At 46.8% G+C, this 22,482-nt stretch overlaps 1 pseudogene; it reads right to left on the reverse strand.

The window, feature by feature from the left end:
* Nucleotides 1–3,001: 3,001 nt before the first annotated feature.
* LOC116822213 (DNA topoisomerase 1 pseudogene) lies at nt 3,002–20,528 on the reverse strand (annotated as a pseudogene).
* Nucleotides 20,529–22,482: the final 1,954 nt, after the last annotated feature.

A 22,482-nucleotide genomic window follows, 5' to 3' on the forward strand; every position in this document is an offset into this window, starting at 1 on the left:
GCTACAGGAGGAGGTGGCTAGGTTGAGAAGTATCCAAATCCATGAGCAAATCCTGGACAGTGTCCATGTGGAGACAGCTGAGGTAGCTGTCCCAGTACATGGGACTGCTGACACACCACTGGTGGAGCAGTAGAGGCTCAGGGTGGACACTGGCAGCTGGTTACTTCCGGCAGCGGGCAGTGCTCCACCCCTGCTCCAAACCCTCCTGCCATGGTAATAGGAAATTGTTATGCTCTTCTTGATACAGAAGAGAAAGAATCACCCCCTACAGCAAAGGAGGAGAAGCCTCATACCCCTAAGGTTGGGAGGTCTGTTGCCACCACTGTGAATAGGAAACGTAGAGTAGTGGTGGTCAGAGAAGGGAACAAAGGCGTCCATCTGTCACCCTAACATTTCCTCTTGGGAGGTATGCTGCCTGCCGGGGGCCCGTATCCGAGACGTTACGGAGGCATTGTCGAGGATTATCCAGGTGTCTGACTACTACCCCATGCTACTCATCCATGTGGGCACAAATGATACTGCGAGGTGTGACACTGAGTGGATCAAGAGTGACTACAGGGCTCTGGGAGTACGGGTGAAGGAGTTTGGAGCGCAAATGGTATTCTCTTTAATCCTTCCTGTCAAAAGTAGGGGCTCGGGCAGAGACAGGTCCATCATGGAGGTGAATGCCTGGCTGCAAAGATGGTGTCATCTGGGATTCCCTAACTGCGGCAGGTGATAGACGGAATGCATATCTCTGTCTTCACTCTGGCACACCAGGGCGGCCAGTACATAAACCGCAAGGGGTACTTTTCAATGGTGCTGCAAGCACTGGTGGACCACAAGGAACGTTTCACCCACATCAACATAGGATGGCCGGGAAAGGTGCATGATGCTCGCATCTTCAGGAACTCTGGTCTTTTTGAACAGCTGCAGGAAGGGACTTACCTTCCAGACCAGAAAATTACTGTTGGGGATGTTGAAATGCCTATAGTTATCCTCGGGGATCCAGCCTACTCCTTAATGCCATGGCTCATGAAGCCGTACACAGGCACCGTGGCCAGCAGTAAGGAGCAGTTCAACTATAGGCTGAACAAGTGCAGAATGGTGGTAGAATGTGCTTTTGGACGTTTGAAAGCGCACTGGCATAGTTTACTGACTCAGTTAAATCTCAGCACAACCTATATTCCAAATGTAATTGCTGCTCGTTGTGTGCTCCACAATCTCTGTGAGAGTAAGGGGGAGACGTTTATGGTGGGGTTGGAGGTTGAGGCAACTCGCCTGGTGGCCAATTTCGCACAGCCAGACAGCAGGGCAATTAAAAGAGCACAGCAGAAGGAGAAAGGAAGGGTAGTATTTTAAAAAATACATTTCAGAGAACAAAGAGGACACTTTGGTATGAGTAAGCCATCACATATGGCCGGGCAACAGAATTCAGCTTGCAGGCAGCCTAGGGGCACATGGCGTTCTGCTTCTTCTACATTCATTTCAATGCTTTCAAACTTCTGCGCCCCCTTTCCCATAGCAAGTAATGCCTGGTGGGTTTGCCATATAAAAGGAGGCCCTACGGGCTGTCTGGGACAATTGCTTCACACAACACACACACACATACGTCGCACCCATTGCGTGGCTCCAGTGAGGCTCTGAGCAGGGATGAGCCCTTTAAACTAAACATGAATAGCCCAGCCCGGCTGGGTTTCCCCCTCCCCCACCACCATGTGGCTTCGATCAGGCTCTCACTCACCAGAAGTACCTTCTCCAGGGTCATGGTCTGGGAGCCCACATTAGTAGTGGGGGGAGGCTATTGGTTCCAGCATTAAGAATAGTTCCTGGCTAGGGGGAAAAACTGATTCCGCACTTGCCGCCTGTGCACTCTCCTCCTCCTCCTCTTCATCCTCCAGTGACTCTTCCTCCTTGCTCCATGCAACTACCCCCTTGCAGGTGTCCATGGACAGTGGTGCGGTAGTGTTGGCGTCACCTCCCATGATTGCATGGAGCTCACAGTAGAAGCGGAATGTATGGGGGTGTGACCCAGAGTGCCCATTCACCTCCCTGGCTTTTTGGTACGCTTGCCTGAGCTCCTTGATTTTTGTATGACACTGCTCTGTGTCCCTGGAGTAGCCTTTTTCAGTCATGGCCCTGGAGAGTTTAGCATACGTATTTGCATTTCTTTTTTTGGAACATAGTTCTGCCATAACAGATTCATCTCCCCAACATGCGATGAGATCCAGTACCTCCCTTTCGGACCATGCTGGAGCTCATCTGCGAATCTGGGACTGCGTGATCTCTTGTAATGGTGGACTCTGCATGGTCGCCTATGCTGATGGTCACCTGTGCTGATGGTGACCAAACAGGAAATGAAATTCAAAAGTTCCCGGGGCTTTTCCTGCCCACCTGGCTAGTGCATCGGAGTTGAGAGTGTTGTCCAGAGTGGTCACAAGGGAGCATTCTGGGATAGCTCCCAGAGGCCAATAACGTCGAATTGCATCCACAATACCTTTAACCCAGGATTGCGATCTTGATTTAAGCGCTACTCCACTTGCCGAGGTGGAGTACAGAAATCGGATTAAAGAGCCCTTTAAATTGAAAAAAACGGTTTGGTCATGTGGATGGAATCTTTTTTTTTTTCTAATTAACTCAGCTAATTGCAAAATAACAGACTAGTGTAGACCAGGCCTCCGGTCAGACTGTCAAAAAAGAGGGCAGACACCCCAGACTGGTGTTATATTCTATCATTAGATTTCACCACATCAGCTCCTTGATTAATATATGACTATACCATGGAGCCACAGACAATCCCCATAAGCTCTCTAGCTTCTCTTTACCACCCAGACAAACTGGACTTTATGATGAAAGGTTATTAAAACCAAAATTCACCACTCCACACATTAGATTACTCCTGATCCCAAAAGGCCAGCCACTTACCCCAAGTCAATGGATACTCTTGATCTCACATCAAAGGCAACACTGTAGCCAATTCCTTTAGTAAACTAACTAAATATTTATTAGCTAAGAAAAAGAAATGAGAGTTATTGAGAGCATAAAGCAGGTAAAATACATAACAGGTGAGTCCTAGTTTGTAGTTCTAACTGATAGCAGTGATGTGATGTCTGCTGATTTCCACAACTCTCTCAGGGTTGTCCAAAATGGCTTTGTGGACCTCTATCTTGTATCTGGAATGCCCCCTAGTAGCATCCAAATAGATCAAAGATGCAGAATCGCTTCCTGTGTGCATTCTAATAGTTGAAAACAGTGTGGCTAGCGTCCTCAGCATACCATGGGCTCTTGCTTGGTTGACTATTTGCAGACAAAGTTTGTGGCTCTTCCATTGTCCTACATAATGACTTATGCTTTGAAGTTAACAACCTTCTGATTTAAGTTCTAAGGCTGTAATCTCAGTTAATGGGGCATTCAGTTACAGGGACATATATAATGCATTTAGTTACAGTAATCTAGGAACAATTCGTGAGCTTTCATGCAGTTTTACACCTCAGATAAATTCACTTCCGAACACTTAACATCCTTTGATCTAGGGGGTTAATTAAGTACAGGATATTATATATATAATTCAACTGGTTCTAGATAAATGAAGACAATAACATTACCATTTAACAGACAAGTAACACTTAACACTTCTTTGAGATTTGCACCCAAGTGAATTGTTCTGAGACTCTGACCTGAGCTGGCCTATCACCATTACAGAGCTGGTCTGTCGACACCACACAAACCCGGGAGTGATTTCCAACTAAAGCTAAACAGCAAGTCATCACTTTATTCCTCTTTGGAAACAGTTGCCTAGTAAGAATCATCTCCAGTGCACTGGGCTACGTTTGTAAAGTAGGATTCAAATTAAGCAGCCTTCGCCCCATGGATTCTTCTCGGCATGGCTTGATCATTAAAACAGTGCCCGTAGAATCAGCTCACACATGGTTTCTCTTGATCTTCATTTCCACTCCGGGCACTGAGCACTGCACTTGGCTGGAAAGCACCATGAAACAAGGACTAGAATTCAAAGTTCTCATTGTTCATGTGAATGGCCCAGGCAAATTTATCACGTTGGGCTTTGGTGTAGATTTCCTCCACTGGAACTCCCCATTTTATACACCATGCCACAATGATCCTTGGGTCTATATAGTACAGATTGGAGCTGTTCAAGTTTAGCTGTTTGTTTTCCTCCATCCTGCTCTTCACATCCAATTTCCTCAGTTCATCGTCTTTTCTCTTCACATCACTCTTGAGCTCTTCTGTGTTGATGCCTTGCATGGCTTGCTCTAGCTTTTTCTTTAACAGAGAAAGTTCATCTGTGCTGGCCTCAGTTTTGTCTTGTAGGTCAGACCAATGCAGTTCAGTTTTTGTCCGCTGGTGGTTGCAGAGTTCTGCAACTTTTCTGTTGGCTTCGTTGAAGGACAAGACCTTGTTCTTGATGTGATGATGAGTGAGATTTTTCAGCTGCTGTTCCATTGTTATGCAGGCAATGTGTGTTCGAAAAACCTTTGTTGTCAAGCCCTTCATTAAACTTTTAAGATACGTACGCAGCACCTGGGGATTCACTTGATCAAATAGATCCACTTCACCTTTCTCCCCCTTCTCCTCCTTAAACTGCTGGAGATTCCTAAACACCTTCTCTTCCACTGGCACCATTTTTTTGTATAGGATGGAACTTTTACCCATGAAATTAAACTCAACCTTTTTTGTTTCTCCTTTATGGTCTTCATGTAGCGTCACATGCTTCACTCTGAGGGAGCAGCAACCAAAAGTATCAGTCGTCATCCCGTCTTTAGTTTTATTACCTACTCTGAATGCAAACTTGTCAATTAAGTAAAGCACAACCCCCCGCTGCCGCAGCGACTTGTCCTCAGAATCCCAGTCCTTGCTGTACTGCTCCTGAATCTGGGCTCTGTGGTGCTTCAGGCTTCGGGCTACTTCATATTTCTTCCAGTCATTTTCTCCCATGAGTTTAGAGCTGGCATGTGGCATCATGTATTTGAGTTTTTCCGGTGGGCTCTCTTTCCAAGAGGCCAGCCAAATAACTGCAGGGTTATGCTGAACTTGTCCCCAGCGGCGTCCTGGCGGGGGCTCAGGAACCTCTTTCTCGCTGCAGTTGATGGTGACATCTTCTGGCAGGATCTTCTTCTTCAGCTTTCCCCTGTTGGGTGAGTTCCTTCCAACTAACAAGCCAGGGGGGCTGATGTTATAGTTCCCAATTCTCTGTTTGTGGCCATCCAAGAAAAAATAGCCAAATTCCTGTTGTACTTTTTCATTGGTTTTCTTTTTTTGTAGTAGGCAGCCATCTCTCTAAAATCACATTGATCCAAAGAAGCAATGACCTTCTTCACCTCCGGTGACATAGTGTCCTTCCAGTCAGTGAAGAAGTTTTTGCGAAAGGTCTCATCTCTCGTCAGCTTATGGTCCAGCATTTTGGCATAAAGGCTGGCAACCTCTTCTGCTTCCGCATTGAGTGTCACAATCTCCCCATTGTAATAAAACTTGATATTGTCGGGCAGTTGTTCATAGGGGGGAGGAAATGCTGGACCATTGTGTCTCAGGGACGTCCATTTGATGCCATCTTCATACTTCGGCTCTTCCTCCCTCCATTTCCAAAATTCATCCTCCGTCATCTCTCTTCTCCGTTCCACAGGCTAGTGTCTGAAGAAACAAAAAAGAAAGGTCAATGATGCAGCTCTGCAGTTTGCAAGAGAGAAATCAAATGGCAAAAATCAAGAGAATAACAGCACAAAGTCACTACACAAGAGCCTGACACCCTGTCTACAGTGTAAACATAAGCATGTCAAAGATCCTGGTTCAATCTGTGTAGCAAACACACAAGCCTTTCCATTGGTCATTGTGAAACTCAGGTAAGGTCCTTTGTACAAGAGCTTTCAGGGACTATGGTGATGACTAGAGGTGGGTGAAATGTTTTTTATGAATAGTTTATTTGCCAAAATATACAGTTTCAGTCAACCCAAAACTCTTTGGGAATTTGACATTAATAGTTCCGGCCATTCACAAAATGGCCAGAAGAGAAGATGTTGATGGTGGAGTCACTGTTTTCTCTCTCTCTCTCTCACACACACACACACATATACAGAGTATAGCTGGGATATAGACAACCCCCAAGTTTGATCTGGAACAGGCCTGCAATGGACTTATTCAATTCACTGACTATGGCAAAAAAAAAAGAGAGAGAGAGATTTCAAAGAATCATAGACTTTAAGGTCAGAAGGGACTGATATGATCATCTAGTATGACCTCCTGCACAATGCAGGCCACAGAATCTCACCCACCCACTCCTGTATCAAACCTGTGTCTGATTCTCTGTTAGTAACTCAGATCCCACCCCATCTAACATCCCATCACAAGCCATTGGGCATATTTACCGCTAGTAGTCAAAGACAATTAATTGCCAAAATTAGGCTATCCCCATTATCCATCCCTCCATAAACTTATCAAGCTTAGTCTTGAAGCCAGATATGTCTTTTTGCCCCCACTACTCCCCTTGGAAGGCTGTTCCAGAACTTCACTCCTCCTCTGATGGTTAGAAACCTTCATCTAATTTCAAGTCTAAACTTCCTGATGGCCAGTTTATATCCATTTGTTCTTGTGTCCACATTGGTACTGAGCTTAAATAATTCCTCTCCCCTCCCTGGTATTTATTCCTCTGATATATTTATAGAGAGCAATCATATCTCCCCTCAGCCTTCTTTTGGTTAGGCTAAACAAGCCAAGCTCTTTGAAGTCTCCTTTCATATAAGACAGGTTTTCCATTCCTCGGATCATCCTAGTAGCCCTTCTCTGAACCTGTTCCAGTTTGAATTCATCCTTCTTAAACATGGGAGACCAGAACTGCACACAGTATTCCAGATGAGGTCTCACCAGTGCCTTGTATAATGGTACTAACACCTCCTTATCTCTACTGGAATACCTCGCCTGATGCATCCCAAGACTGCATTAGCTTTTTTCACGGCCATATCACATTGGTGGCTCATAGTCATCCTGTGATCAACCAATACTCCGAGGTCCTTCTCCTCCTCTGTTACTTCCAACTGATGTGTCCCCAGTTATTATAACAAATTCTTGTTATTAATCCCTAAATGCATGACCTTGCACTTTTCACTATTAAATTTCATCCTATTACTATTACTCCAGTTTACAAGGTCATCCAGATCTTCCTGTATGATATCCCGGTCCTTCTCTGTATTGGCAATACTCCCAGCTTTGTGTCATCCGCAAACTTTATTAGCACATTCCCACTTTTTGTGCCAAGGTCAGTAATAAAAAGATTAAATAAGATTGGTCCCAAAACCGATCCCTGAGGAACTCCACTAGTAACCTCCCTCCAGCCTGACAGTTCACCTTTCAGTGACCTGTTGTAGTCTCCCCTTTAACCAGTTCCTTATCCACCTTTCAATTTTCATATTGATCCCCATCTTTTCCAATTTAGCTAATAATTCCCCATGTGGAACCGTATCAAATGCCTTACTGAAATCGAGGTAAATTAGATCCACTGTTTCCTTTGTCTAAAAAAATCTGTTACCTTCTCAAAGAAGGAGATCAGGTTGGTTTGGCATGATCTACCTTTTGTAAAACCATGTTGTATTTTGTCCCAATTACCATTGACCTCAATGTCCTTAACTACTTTTTCCTTCAAATTTTTTCCAAGACCTTGCATACTACAGATGTCAAACTAACAGGCCTGTAGTTACCTGGATCATTTTTTCCCCTTTCTTAAAGATAGAACTATGTTAGCAATTCTCCAGTCATACGGTACAACCCCTGAGTTTACAGATTCATTAAAAATTCTTGCTAATGGGCTTGCAATTTCATGTGCCAGTTCCTTTAATATTCTTGGATGAAAGATTATCTGGGCCCCCGATTTTTCCCATTAAGCTGTTCGAGTTTGGCTTCTACCTCAGATGTGGTAATATCTACCTCCATATCTCATTCCATTTGTCATCCTTACCATTATCCCTAAGCTCCTCATTAGCCTCATTAAAGACTGAGGCAAAGTATTTGTTTAGATATTGGGCCATGCCTAGATTATCCTTAACCTCCACTCCATCCTCAGTGTTTAGTGGTCCCACTTCTTCTTTCTTTGTTTTTTCTCTTATTTATATGGCTATAGAACCTTTTACTATTGGTTTTAATTCCCTTTGCAAGGTCCAACTCTACATGGCTTTTGGCCTTTCTCACTTTATCCCTACATGTTCTGACCTCATAAGGTAGCTTTCCTTGCTGATCCTCCCATCTTCCACTCCTTGTAGGCTTTCTGCTTTTTCTTAATCACCTCTCTGAGATGCTTGCTCATCCAGCTTGGTCTACAACTCCTGCCTATGAATTTTTTCCCCTTTCTTGGATGCAGGCTTCTGATAGTTTCTGCAACTTTGACTTGAAGTAATTCCAGGCTTCCTCCACCTTTAGATCCCAAGTTCTTCAGTCCAATCCACTTCCCTAACTAATTTCCTTAATTCTTTAAAGTTAGCCCTTTTGAAATCAAAAACCCTAGTCACAGATCTATTTTGTTTATCCTTCCATTTAGTTTAAACTGAATTAGCTCATGATCACTCAAAAACCAAGGTTGTCCCCTACAACCATTTCTTCTATGAGTCCTCACTACTCACCAAAACCAAATCTAAAATGGCATCCCCTCTTGTTGGTTCAGCAACTACTTGGTGAAGGAATCCATCAGCTATCGCATCCAGGAAAATCTGAGCCCTATTATTATTACTAGCACTTGTCCTCCAGTCTATATCTGGGAAGTTAAAGTCTCCCATGATCACACAATTCCCATTAGTATTTACTTCATTAAAAACATTAAAGAGGTCTCTATCCATATCCAAATCAGATCCTGGCGGTCTGTAGCACACCCCAAGCACTATCCCAGGGGAGGCTCTAGTAGCTTTCTTCCCCAATGTGATTTTTGCCCAGACAGACTCTGTCTTATCCATTCCATCACTTCTTATTTCTTTACAGTCTACCCTCATCATTGATATACAATGCTACTCCACCACCTTTGCCTTTATTTCTGTCTTTCCTAAACAGCACATACCCTTCAATACCTGTACTCCAGTCATGACTACTATTCCACCATGTTTCTGTTATCCCTATAATATCTGGTTTCACTTCCTGCACCAGTAGCTCTAGTTCCTCCATTTTGTTACCTAGGCTCTCTCACATTGGTGTACAAACATCTTAATTTTTGCTGTTTGGCTTCACTCACATTCTTTACCCAATTAGGCACCCAGACATTCTACCACCAATATCACCTATTAGACTAGTTATCTACAGTACCCTTCCTCCTTATGTCCATTCTCCTACCCATGGCTGTATCCTTTTCCTGCTTATCCCTTTTTTCTTCCTCTGTCAATATTAAAATCTTGGCGTGGAGATTACCTGGACATCTCCCAACTGTCCTTCATCTCCCCCAATTCCTAGTTTAAAGCTCTCTTAATCAGTTGTGCCAGCCTCCATCCTAAAAGTCTATTTCCCTCCCTACTCAGGTGAAGTCCATCCCGAGAGAACAGTCCTCTGTCCACGAATGCCTCCCAGTGGCCACACATCCCAAAGCCGTCCTTGTAGCACCATTGCCTGAGCGATCTGTTGATCATCATAATCTTGTCACACCTTTGTTGCCTTTCTCTAGGAACAGGCAGAATCCCACTGAAGATCATCTGAGCCTCGATTTCCTTAAGCGTCTTCCCCCAGCCTGGCATAGTCTCCCTTGATATGTTCTACCGAGAATCTAGATGTATCATTCATTCCCACATGAAGGACAATCAGTGGATTCTTTCCCGCTCCCATTCGGATCCTCTTCAGTCTCAGGTCCACATCCCATATCTTAGCACCCGGCAGACAGCACACCCTTCTGTTCTCTGGATCAGCTCTGGTTACAGGCCTGTCTATTCTTCTCAGTAAGGTGTCTCCAGTCATGCAGACCTGCCTTTTCCTGGTGATGGTGCAATTCTCCGGTCTATCCCCTGTTCCCTCTGGCTGCAAGTCCCCTCGATTCCTATTCACCCTTGCAATCCTGCGCAACCCATCCCGTATCCTACTGGGGCTCATGTTTGGGGTTGTTATCTCCATTGACTCTTCCCCTCTTCTTATAGGACTAGCTGGATTTACTTCAACCCAAACTAATTTTCTTTTCAGAACTGCCACTGAACAATCAGTTATTTGCCCCGTTGTAGGCATGAGCACCCACAAGGTCCAGCTAAGACCAGGGACCCCACTGGGCCAGGCACTGTACAAACACAATAAGAGACATGTCCTTCCCTGAAATACTTATAATCTCTTCAGTTTAACTCTTCCCCTCCCAAACCTGGAGCCGGCAATAGCCACTGGGAATTAGCCGTGTGCACCCCAGCTGCATTCACTGGGTGAGGTATCACTGTATTGAATGATGGAGGGCAGGGTCGGTTTGAAGATGATTCCTCCCAATTTCCCAGAATCAGGCCCTGTGCCTAAGAGGCCCCTGCACCTAAGATGTCTTTATTTTTTTTATTTTTTTTTACTCAACCAGCAGCGGGGGGGCGGGGTAAAGTCCTTTCCAGCGGCATTTCAATGGGGGGCTTTTCCTTCGGTGCCGCAGAAGACCTGGAGCGGAACCCCTGCCACCGAAGTGCCGCCAAAGCCCCAGACCGCCGCTGGGTATTGGAATCGGGCTCTGCCATACATAAAGCCAGCCCTGATGGAGGGATTAGCTGGAGCAGCTTGGCAGAGCTGTGATTGTGATAGGAGGTGATCAGAGGCTGAGGCCCTCCGGGGGTGTATGCGAGTCCCTGCCCCCTGTATATGTGATCAAAGGAAAGTGAGGAATAGGTGCCTTGAAAGATCTCGTATTCCTCATTGCAACACTGTGTGGTATATGTTGTATGACTAATCGGGGACAGGGGTTTTCTTGCCATGGGGATTGTTAGTAGTGAGCTGGGAGACTGATGCCAACTGACGGGGGATGCACAGAGTTTTACAGGTACCCCTTGGAGTGGCCATCTGCCTAATAATTCACTGAAGAATAGCATGTAAGGTCTGTACTGAGAGCCTGTAGCCCACTGACCATCATAATCACTATGAAATATATGGACAGATAATATTTCAGGAGCCATGTGTCCTTACTAGAACTCATGTTCTTAAGGCAGTGTTGTGGAAAATCAACCACACGATTAATTTTGGATCAGACAGCCTGAGGCACCTTTATTTTATACAAGCATATATGCAGAGAGAGACAGCGTGACCCCATGCAAGAGGATAAGCTGCTCTGTCCCTTACAAATATTACCAAGCTTATAAAGGTTAAAACCGCAAAACGTAACACGCTGGTTACATATGTTATTTGCCTTATTTGGTAATTTAATATTGCAAATCAGCAGGTTATTTTACCGTCAGTCCAATTTGGGTTATTCTTTGTTACTGTTCTTTTGCAATCATGCTGATGGTCTAACTGTTCTACAATAACCCCCTACTTGCAGTTACATTTTGCAAAAGCCATTACCATACTGACACAAGCTGAGCTGACACTTATGGGCCACCCGTGATCCTGTTTCCAGTTCCCCTTTCCCTGAGTTTCCTCATGCCCTAGCGACCTTTCTGTAGAAACAAGAGAAAACAAGTTAGGACTCTTGCTGTTAGCTGAAGGCTTTTGGGCTGAAGGCTTTTGGGCCTACTTCTTAGCAAACAGCCTGAGGCCGGGGGCAGGGTCGGGTTTTCCCTATCAGCAGGTAACCAGGAGATGACAGGTCTCGGACATGTTTTTTTCCAGCAGGAAGTAACAGATACTTATCTTCCTATATGGCCATGTGTGTGTATTGTCTCTCCGTGGATACCTGTTTGCAAACTGAGCCAAATGCTAACCCTGAGTTTAATTAAGTCTTGGCTCTAGAATGCATGTTATGATATTATTTTACGTGTAACCATTTGTTTCCAATACTTCTACTTGCTGCTACTTGAATCTCTGGGCTTTGTTAAATAAACTTATACTTGATTTCACTACAAACATATCTAAGTGCTGCGTGATCAGAGGTGAAATGGGTCACGTGGGTGTCCTGCTTCTCTGGGTGCAGCAAATTTGTGAATATGGCAAATGTCCAGTGGAGCAGGGGCTCGAGCCTTCAGGGCAGTGGTGCTCAACCTTTCTTGACTACTGTACCCCTTCCAGGAGTCTGATTTGTCTTGTGTACCCCAAGTTTCACCCCACTGAAAAACTACTTGCTTACAAAATCAGACATTAAAAATACAAAAGTGTCACAGCGCACTAATATTAACAAATTGCTGACTTTCTTATTTTTACCATATAATTATAAAATAAATCATTTGGGATATAAATACTGCACTTATATTTCAATGTACAGTATATAGAGCAGTATAAACAAGGTCATTGTAGGAAATGTTAGTTTGTACGGACTTCGCTAGTGCTTTTTATGTAGCCTCTTGTAAAACTAGGCAAATAGTTTGATGAGTTGTTGTACCCCTTGGAAGACCTCTGCATACCCCCAGGGGTACATGTACCCTTGGTTGAGAACCACTGCCCCAGGGAGATGTTCAGAGGGCTGGACTGTGCCTATTGCCAACTTGCAGAGAGACTGGTGCCTACTGAGGCCTGGAAGGCAGGGCTTGTGTTGCCTGTGGTTCATGGAGTTGGGGAGCTGACCCTCTGAAGACACAAACAAGGCTCCCTCATGCTAAGGACAGCTGGTAGCGGGGTGCCTCCCAGCTGTATGTACCCCCAGAAAGTGTCCCAGAGATGAGGTTAATGACGGCTAGGTGACAGTATCGTGTTAGACGCCATTATGAGCATGGGGCAAAGGCACTGTAAAACATAGCAACTGTACTCTTCTTTCTGGACAGTAGCCAAAGTGTTAGCATGTAGGGCTTGTGTAGTCACCCCAGTTCAGTACAGGCAGGGCTGGTGCTACCATTTAGGCCAACTAGGCAGTTGCCCAGGGCGCCAACATTTGGGGGCCCCAAAAAGCGGCACCCCCAATTTTTTTTTAAAGCCTGTCAGCGGCCGCTGTGCTGGGAGGGAGAGGGAGTCTGAGCTGCCGGCCTCTGAAAGGCTTTAAAAATGTGCTCCCAACACAGCAGCCACTCCATCCTTCTCATTGCCAGTGGAGGCACCGGCGGTTGGGCACAGCTCCGCTGCTTAGCACACATGGCAGGAGCCGCGTGACAGCAGGGCTTCTGGCGAAGAGGTGAGCTGGCGTGGGGAGGTGCCGGACGGCTCTGGGGGGAGGGGGAGCTGCCGGAGGGGTGCCTCAGGGCAGGGGGGGAGCTGCCACAGGGGCGGGCACCTCAGGGCAGAGCTGCCATGAGGCTTGGGGTGGGTGCAAGGTGGCAGTTTTGTCTAGGGCGCGAAACTTCCTTGCTCCGGCCCTGAGTACAGGGCAAAGGCAGGTGCGCAAGAAGAGGCATATAGGGTCATCGCTCAAAGAGGGCAGAGTTAGGGTTTCATGGGCGTGTACCTTAATGCTGTATTTCCTTATTTTCAACAGGTTGAGTTTCCCTGAATTCAGTGCCCTGGAAGGGCTCAAGATACAACTTGGCAGCCTTCATTCTTCATTAATGAGGTTTTTCTGCCATTTATTTACCTAGGTTTTTTTTTTTTTTTTAACAAAAAGTGAAATGTTGTGGGTAGGAGTTCGTAAGCATCTAGGCAGTTGTAATTATCGTGTAGCTGTGTAGTTCAGATGCTCCTGTGGCCAGGTCATGAGGATAATACCTAGCTCTTGCAGCAGCAGATCTTAAGGAGGAAACATCATTATCCCTATTGTACAGCTGCGGTAAACTGAGGCACAGAGTGGTGAAGTGACTTGACCAAAGACATCCCACAAGACAGTGGCAAAGCCCAGGTTTTCTGAGTCCCAGACAGCTGGTGGGGGAGGAAATCAACAAGAGACAAGAGAAAAAGCAAGAAAACAACAAAAGTGATAGGAACAAAATAAAGAGGACTACACGAGAGCAGTGAAGGGTGGAGAGAAAAAGAGCCAGGAAAGCAGGAGATTGGGCAATGGGGCCAGAGTGTGGAGTGGCCTAAGCTGACACTGGTCAGTAGACTGGCCAGTCCATTGCAAGATGGGGAAGGCAGGATCTATTCCACCAGAGGAGGTTGAGAGACCCTCCTGGAGATGCATTTTAATGGAAAACGACAGCAGCTGTTGACTTTGTTGCCCCCTGCTCCAACACACTACAGGTTCCGCCCAGGGATAAGACCCAAACTACAATGATGTGACGGACACTAGGTTTAAAGTTTGCAGTGAATCTGTTTGCAATTGAACCTCTTTCATTGGGATCCAATCCTGCCAACTCCTGCTGGCCCAAACAGCCCCACTGTAGCTAGACCAGGAGCTGTTTGCTCAACTAAACCCTCTTACCAGCACAGCTGTGCTGGGGGAGGAGGGGGAGATGTAGACAGAGCTCCAGGGAGCATCCAGTGTTTCAAGTACCCTGGTGTCTAACCTTGCTCAGAGCAGGTCTACTCAACAGCGGGGTGCTTTACATGCCTGTGGGTGCATTGTTACAAGAGGCTGTTGTGGTTAGCCAAGACCACCGAGTGTAGGCACAACCCTGGATTTCCAGGGGGCTGCTTGTATGGGAAAACATTTCCCCCACCCCCCTGCATAAATAGGGATTTTCAGAATGGGAACCTTCACCTGATAGTCACCAGCCTGCCTCTAACTCTCTGCTAGGTCCACCATCTATTGATATCAATGGCTTCCTCTTCCTTCCCTCCTGCTCTTCTTCCTAACCCTTCTGGCCTCAGGGTCTTGCTGTTAACTAGGGCCCCACCAATTTCGCAGCAGTGAAAAATGTGTCATAGCCCATGAAATAAGCCCTTCCCTGTGAAATCTGATCTCCCCCATGCTGCTGGGAGTGTTCCAGGCAGGGGCTCCTTGCTGCAACTCTCAGCCAGGCTGGGGAGGCCCAGGACTTGTCCTTCCCCTTCATAGCTGTTCTCAGGGGGAAATCAGACTTACCTCCGGGTGTCTCTCTTTGCTGCAGGAAGCTCTGGGGCTTCCCTGTTCTGCCCCCTCCCCTGAGTGCACCCCATCCTCGCTTCTGCCCCTCCACCCCAGCACCTCCTGCATGCCATGGGAACAGCTGATCACAGTGGGCAGGAAGAACTGGGACGGAGGGGGAGGAGTTGATCGATCGGGGGGGCTGCCCAAGGGGGCTCCCCATGGGTGCTGATCACCCACCATTTGGAGCACTCCCGGAGTTGGCGCCTATGGCTGCGTCACTGCAGCACTACAGCGACAGGAGGGGATCTCCCATCAGCATAAATGATCCACTGCCCTGAGAGATAGTAGCTAGGTGGATGGAGGAATTCTTCCATTGACGTAGCACTGTCTGCATGGGGTGGGGGCAGGATAGGTTAGCTTAAATATTATGTCACTCAGGGGTGTGGATTTTTCACACCCTGGGTGATGTAGCTGAGTCAGCCTGACTTTTCAGTAAAGACTTGGCCTCATTCTTCTCTGCTAAGCTGCACCTGGGAATTTCAGAGACGACGGCTCGCTGGAACCCCAGAATGGGAAGATGGGTTAGTGTACGCAGAACTTTGCAGACCAGAACAAGAGCTGCAGGGGGACCCTGGCTGGAAACCCTTTGCCAGGGGAAAGAGTTTTGTTTTCAATGGACTAAACTGTGCCTTCACTCCCAGCCACGAGCTAGGAGTGCAAATGGCCCACAGCCCAGGAGCTGCTGTTTGCTCCCTGCTTCCTCCTTGCTCTGGGAGAGGGGAAAGAGTTTGCTAATTGTGCCAGCAGCAACTTACAACATCCATGGCACAGGCACAACTGTGCTGGCTGGAGGAGGGAGTGGTGGGGGAGCAGAGGGGAGAGGCCGGGGCAGAGCATAGCCTCTGCACATTCCCCACCTACATCTGGGCCTATTTTTCCACTCCACCCAGCCTCAATGGAACCTGAGTAGGGCTGGGTTTACTCTTCAGCTGAGTCACAATCCAGCGTGAAACACTGAACGTGAATTCCCAGGGTGATGCTGTGCCAAAAAGGGCTAATGTGAGCATTGAATATATTAACAGGAAAGTAGTGAGTAGGCAGGTGATTTTAGCTTTGTGTATGGCATTGGTGAGACCAATCCTGGAATATGGCATCCAGTTCTGGGGTCTGCATTTCAAAAAAGATGTGGACAAACTGGAGAGGTTGCAGAAAAGAACTGCAAAAAACCAAACATATAAGGGGTGGAACAAATACCTGACAGCGAGAGTCTCATAGAGCTCAAACTATTTTAGCTGATCAGAAAGAAGAATGAGAGGTGACTTGCTAACAGTAGAGGAACTGACACAGGGTGAAAATATCAGATACTAAAGGGATCTTTAATCTAATAGGGAAAGGCAGAACAAGAACCAGTAGCTGGAAGTTAAATCCAGACAAATTCCAATTAGAAAGTAGGCACCAATGTTTGACAGTGAAGACAATTAACCATAGGAGAATCCACCACTTTCCTACAGAGATTGTTTCATCTCGTGGTGTCTTCAGATCAAGACTGGATGCTGTTCTGGAAGATCTGCTTTCCTTGAATCATGAAAATGTAGGGCTGGAACAGATGTTGAGAGGTGATTTAATCCAGCCCCCTGCGCTGAGGCAGGACCAAGTATCCCTACACTATCCTGACATATTTGTCCAATCAGCTCTTAAAATGACGGGGATTCTACAAGTTCCCTCAGCAATCTGTTTCAATGCTTCACTTATTATTAGCTTCATCCATTATTAGCGCTCCTTCACTGCTAAGTAGTGGACCTACAATTTCCTTCATCATTCTCTTGCTCCTAATGTTTTTAACGACCTCTTATATCAGAGTGCCTTGCATACACTAGTGGCTACACAAACCTGAGCGTTCTTTTCTCCCTCTGTGTAGGAGCAGGTAATCAGACTTGTGCAGATCTCCACATCTTACCGCAGAGGGTTATGGGATGTATGGCCACTGGGAGGCATTCATGGACAGAGGACTGTTCTCTCGGGATGGACTTCACCTGAGTAGGGAGGGAAATAGACTTCTAGGCTGGAGTCTGGCACAACTGACTAAAAGAGCTTTAAACTAGGAATTGGGGGGAGATGGTTGGGAGATGTCCAGGTAATCTCCATGTCAGCAAAGGCAAAGGTGGTGGAGTAGCATTGTATATCACTGATGAGGTTAACTGTAAAGAAATAAGAAGGGATGGAATGGATAAGACAGAGTCTGACTGGGCAAAAATCACATTGGGGAAGAAAACTACTAGAGCCTCCCCTGAGATAGTGCTTGGGGTGTGCTATAGACCACCGGGATCTGATTTGGGTATGGATAGAGACCTCTTTAATGTTTTTAATGAAGTAAATACTAATGGGAATTGTGTGATCGTGGGAAACTTTAACTTCCCAGATACAGACTGGAGGACAAATGCTAGTAATAATAATGGGGCTCAGATTTTCCTGGATGCGATAGCTGAAGGATTCCTTCACCAAGTAGTTGCTGTACCAACAAGAGGGGATGCCATTTTAGATTTGGTTTTGGTGAGTTGTGAGGAACTCATAGAAGGTCCCAGAAGAGAGTTAGGAAGGTGTGACACATGGCCAGAAAGGGTTAAACATCCTGCAAAATAAATAACACTCAAAAGACAATCATTGGGACCCTAGTCACAGAAGGTTTTTACCTTGATCGCCACTGATCAGACGCAAATAATGAGGCATGAGGGGGAGGCTTCACAAGGTATTTTAGAGGAGTGGAGCTTTGCCCTTGATAACTCTCCTCCTGACTGGACAAAAATCAAACCTGGCAAAGCTGACACAGCAAATGTAGCCTACAATCATAATTTGTCCAACCCAGCAGCTCCTCAGGAGTGTGGGAAGCCAACTTTTGGGTGTTTCCATTGCTCAGTATAATTCTGATCTCCTGCCAATTCCTTCTGTCCCAGGAGGAATGACTCATTTAAGGTGGATAGGTGCTTGTCAAACCAAAGCAAAGCATTGTTGCCTATGCTCTTGGGACCCATCTCCAAGAACGGTTGCTATCTGATGTGTCAGTTGAAGGCAAAATGCGTGTGGTCAATTGTATAATGTTCTACATGGCACTTAGGTAAAAATATGTCTGTCAGAGACATCTGCTTCTCACAGTCTGAAGCCTGAGGTTTGGTTCATCCTCAGAGTTGTGGGAATGGCATTGAGGGAAATGTTTCTCTGTCCCCTGCAGCCAGGGGACAGGCGCCTTCTTCTGGAAATTGGGGGTGTTGATGGATTGTTCCTGTGTTGATGGGGTCTGTTCCCCTAGGAGGATGCCTGTATTAGGATCTTCTTCGTTGTGCTCGTATATCTGCTGGACCGAGTGAGGGATTCCTGGGAACACATGTATGAATGGGCCTTTGCCTCCTAAACCCAAACCACTGTTGTTCCATCCACAGTGCAATCCTGGTAAATGCACTTCCTTGCACAGTTCCAGTCTGGTACCATCCCACCTCCATGGGGGTCCTGCCTTCAGAGCCACAATAGAACAGCACTGAGATGGGAGTGGCATATGGGTCCACCGGGCTGCCTTGGCAGGGGTTATTTCTACTGATCCAGCTGCAGGGAATGTATCTTCCTATCTCACAGGTGGGCCATAGCCTGGATCATAGGGTCATGCACCAAAGCACAAAGTCACAATTGTCAGCTGGTGCCGAGTGTCACAGCATTCTGACCATCAGCTGGTGTGATTAGAGGGCAGGTCAGGAAGCGTCTAGCATGCTGGATGTGTAGAGAGGAAGGATGGCTACTGACTGAGGTACTGGCCTGGGGAGTTGGGTTTATGTTCCTGGCTCGGCTCCTTACTCTGGCACACTTTATCAGCACAATCTAGCCACCAGACAACAACCTGGCCCAGGATTCCCCTTAATCAAAGGAAGGGCCCAGAGTGGTACTTCTGTCCTTGAGCAATTTGTATTTACTGGGGTCTGAAAGCAGCGGAGGAGTGAGGGGGATCAGGGTATCACGGGGGGTCCATGGGATGGAGCAGGCACGTCGGAAATGAAATGTGGTGAGTCAGAGAGGAGCACATGCACAAAGCCTGGAAAATTTCAGCCCCAAAAGTGACTGTTGCAGAAAGTTGTGAATTTCTGAGAATTGGATGCTTACTATTGAAGCTGCTTTGACTCCCCCTATACTGACCATAACATCCCCATCCATCATCCTAGTGGATTTTCCTGGAAGCTCCCATCACAAACCCCACTGCCCTATATGACGCTTCCTAGGGATACCCAGGGCTGCAAGACACCTCGCTGCCACCTGCCCTTTCGATCTGTGCCTGCTGGAGGCAAGCTCCCAGCTCCACCTGCCATGGGCTACACGAGCACTCCTCCCTCAGCCTACTCCCTCCGCTGTCCCTCTGCAGGTCAGCAACAGGTACACTCCAATTTCCACACCCTCTGAGCACCTCCCTGGAGCATCCAGCCCCTGCTCCACTGGACACTCACAGCTTTCACAGTTTTCTTGTTCCCAAAGAAGCAGTACACTCCAGCATACCAGTTTCACCTCTGATTACTGGTCTGCTCGACACACAGCACTTAGATATGTTTACAGTGAAATCAAGTGAAAATTTATACATACATAACTCCTTAAACATTATCCATACGTACATTTTGCAATGATTATGATGATCAGTGTGCTCTTGGTAGAGATTTCACGTGCCACCATTTGGGAAATTTAATATGCATATACCTGTGACACTAAGTACCTCTGTAGTCACACCTTGTAATAATCTTTGTACATTGCTATCAGTAAGTATCCATAATTCCTTATAAGGTGTCAATACATACAGTACACAGTGATATTAATTACCAGTGTGTTGACATTCCGCTCTAGTGTTATCTGGACCAGTGATCTGCTAGGTCACCCCAGTCCTTGACTCTGGGAGCCAGCCTTACCCTGCTTTGCTGTGAGGACTCCCACTCCTGGGCTGTTCACGCACAGCCTCTGGCATGTCAGCTGCTCCCAGCTACGTGAGTGAGCACTTTTGGCCAGTCACTGCTTGGATTGTGCAACCTAATGACACTAGCCAATATTGCCTGTCCCAGACACAACCCTAGGAACCTCCGTCTTGCAGTGACCGGTTCTGCCCGCTGGATGCTGGGAGCTTATATAAGTTCATCAATTTAATAAAGAAATTGATATGAACCAGGCTTGTTCTCCCAAGGGGAATCTCTGACACACTTCAAACCAAACACTCTGCTTCAGGTAGAATAAACAAACAGATTTATTAACTATAAAGATAAATTTTAAGTGATTATGAGTTAAAACATAACAAGTCAGAGCAGTTACCAAAAGAAAAGGAAAGAAAAGCACGTAGTCTAAATGCCCAACCCTATTAGACTGGGCGGCAACTGGATGAAGCAGTTTTTCTCACCCCACTGGATACTGCAGTCCTTTCTACAGGCTTGTTCCTTAAAATGGGGCCGATCTCCTGTGTTAGAGTCTTGTCTTCTTCCCAGTGTCTTGGCTGCTTGCAGCAGAGGTGGGGGCAGGAGACAGACCCAGTATGTGTCCACTCTGCCTGTTTTATACTCTCAGTCCATGTGCTTGTAGAACACGCGTCCAGGCAGGTCTGTGAGGCATTGCTGAGTCTCTTTAAGCAAGGTTGAGCAATTCCCCTCGTGTGGCCTCATGCAGGTGAGTCATTGCCTTGTAGCTCCCTTATTGTGCAATGGCTGTTGTTAGGCTATTTGACACCCTGCCCAGGCGTTGGTTACTTTCCTTGCTCTTGTCTCTGGGGAGCTAATATCTGGCTGATTCCCTCAACTTATAGCATGTTTTAGTGGCAACCATACAACACAGTTCTCACAACTTCATATGCATTAATGATTTACATATATGGAAAGAGGGAAATGACTTTTAGCAGGTCATAAGCTTTCCCCTGATACCTTACAAGGCCTGCTTTATATGTGAGATCACGATTACACAAAAATGAGGAATATGGGGGTTACAATACGCTCCCCCCAAGGTACAGAATGTCACAGTGTGTCATTAGCTCTCAGAAAAGACCTCACCCTATACACTTTTATAATGCAGTAATATTGTATACAGTTGATTCAATGGCTTATCACTTGAGGTTCAGCCCCCATGTCTTTAGGGACCACTGAATCTTTGCAGTGGATTCTCCTGAGGGTTAGGCCTCCATGTAAAGTTTACTCAAGCTGTGAGGAAGGCGACACAGAGTCTGGCAGGGAAGGAAGCTCCGGGCTCTTTTTTCTCCCGTGTGTTAGCATAATAGCTTTGTTTACCTAATGTGTAAAAATGCACCTTCATTCTCTTTGCCTGAAGCCCAGGCTGGTCAGAGACTCAAATACACATTCCAAGCCAGACCAGTTTACCAACTCCCCCCGCCCGACATGCCCGGCTTTAACACGCTTTAGTTATCATTCCAGCCTATATCCATGACTCTTACTCCATGGACATACATCACACATGGTTATTAGTGATCAGTGAGTTATTCGTTTTCCAATGATATCTCATGAGGCATGTTTTGTACAAAAATTATTACAATGATGGGTAGGGTGTGAATACAGGGGTGCTGAGTGTCACATCAGACCCAGCCCCTACACACCCCTTGTGCCCTCTGGCAAGAGGTTCCCGGGTCACACACTGCTGTAACAATGGCTAATTATTACAACAGCAGCTAACCATTTGCTATTCACCCTCCCCACTCAGGCTTCCTCTATGCTGGAGCAGCTGGTGTCATTTCTAGCTTTCTGTGTTATCTCTGATCGCGCCAGTGGGTTAAAAATAGAAGTATAGCCACTGCAGCACAAGCGACGGGAGGGGCTAGCCACCCAACTACGTACCTATGGCTTCAAATGGATCGTTCTCGGACAGCTACCTCCCACCCCTCATCACAACTCACATGTGCGCACACACATCCTGTGACAGAGCATCCGGAGGGAGAGATACTCAAAGAAAAAGTGTCTTGCCTTGCACAAGTAACGATGTGAGAGAGGGGAGGCTTCAGAGGGCATTTTAGAGGGACACAGAGCCCCACCCTCCTTTGAGAGCTATCCCCACAAAACCACTTATAGAGACTTTGGAACGTCACCACATAACCTACAGCCCATCTGCTGGAACTGCTGTCGCCCGGGAGCAGCTCAGAACCAGAGCTTCCTCTTTACCTTCCTGGGGAACCAGAGAATCGAAAGTTTCTATCCTTCTGTACAATTCTTATCTCTGACTATTAAACGCGTTCCGTCCCGGGCTGGATGGGCACCAAATTCCTCACCCCACTTCCACCCCAGGCCCCTTCCCCACTCCGCCCCTTTCCCCTAGCCCCTGCCCTGCCTTTTCCCGCCCCTGCTCCGCCAACACCCCGCCTCTTCCCACCCCCTCCCTGAGCGCTCCCACTCCTCCCCCTCCCTCCCAGAGCCGCCCTGCACACCATGAAACAGCTGTTGGCTGTGGGCAGGAGGCGCTGGGAGGGATTTCACTCTCCAACTTTCTTTTTAGAGGAAGAGCTGCCCGGAGCTCCTGTGCCTGTTTATTTCCCTTTCCTGCCTGCAGTGGCC

This window comes from Chelonoidis abingdonii, chromosome 4, assembly GCF_003597395.2.
Source record: "Chelonoidis abingdonii isolate Lonesome George chromosome 4, CheloAbing_2.0, whole genome shotgun sequence".
In the NCBI taxonomy this organism is placed as follows: Eukaryota; Metazoa; Chordata; order Testudines; family Testudinidae; genus Chelonoidis; species Chelonoidis abingdonii.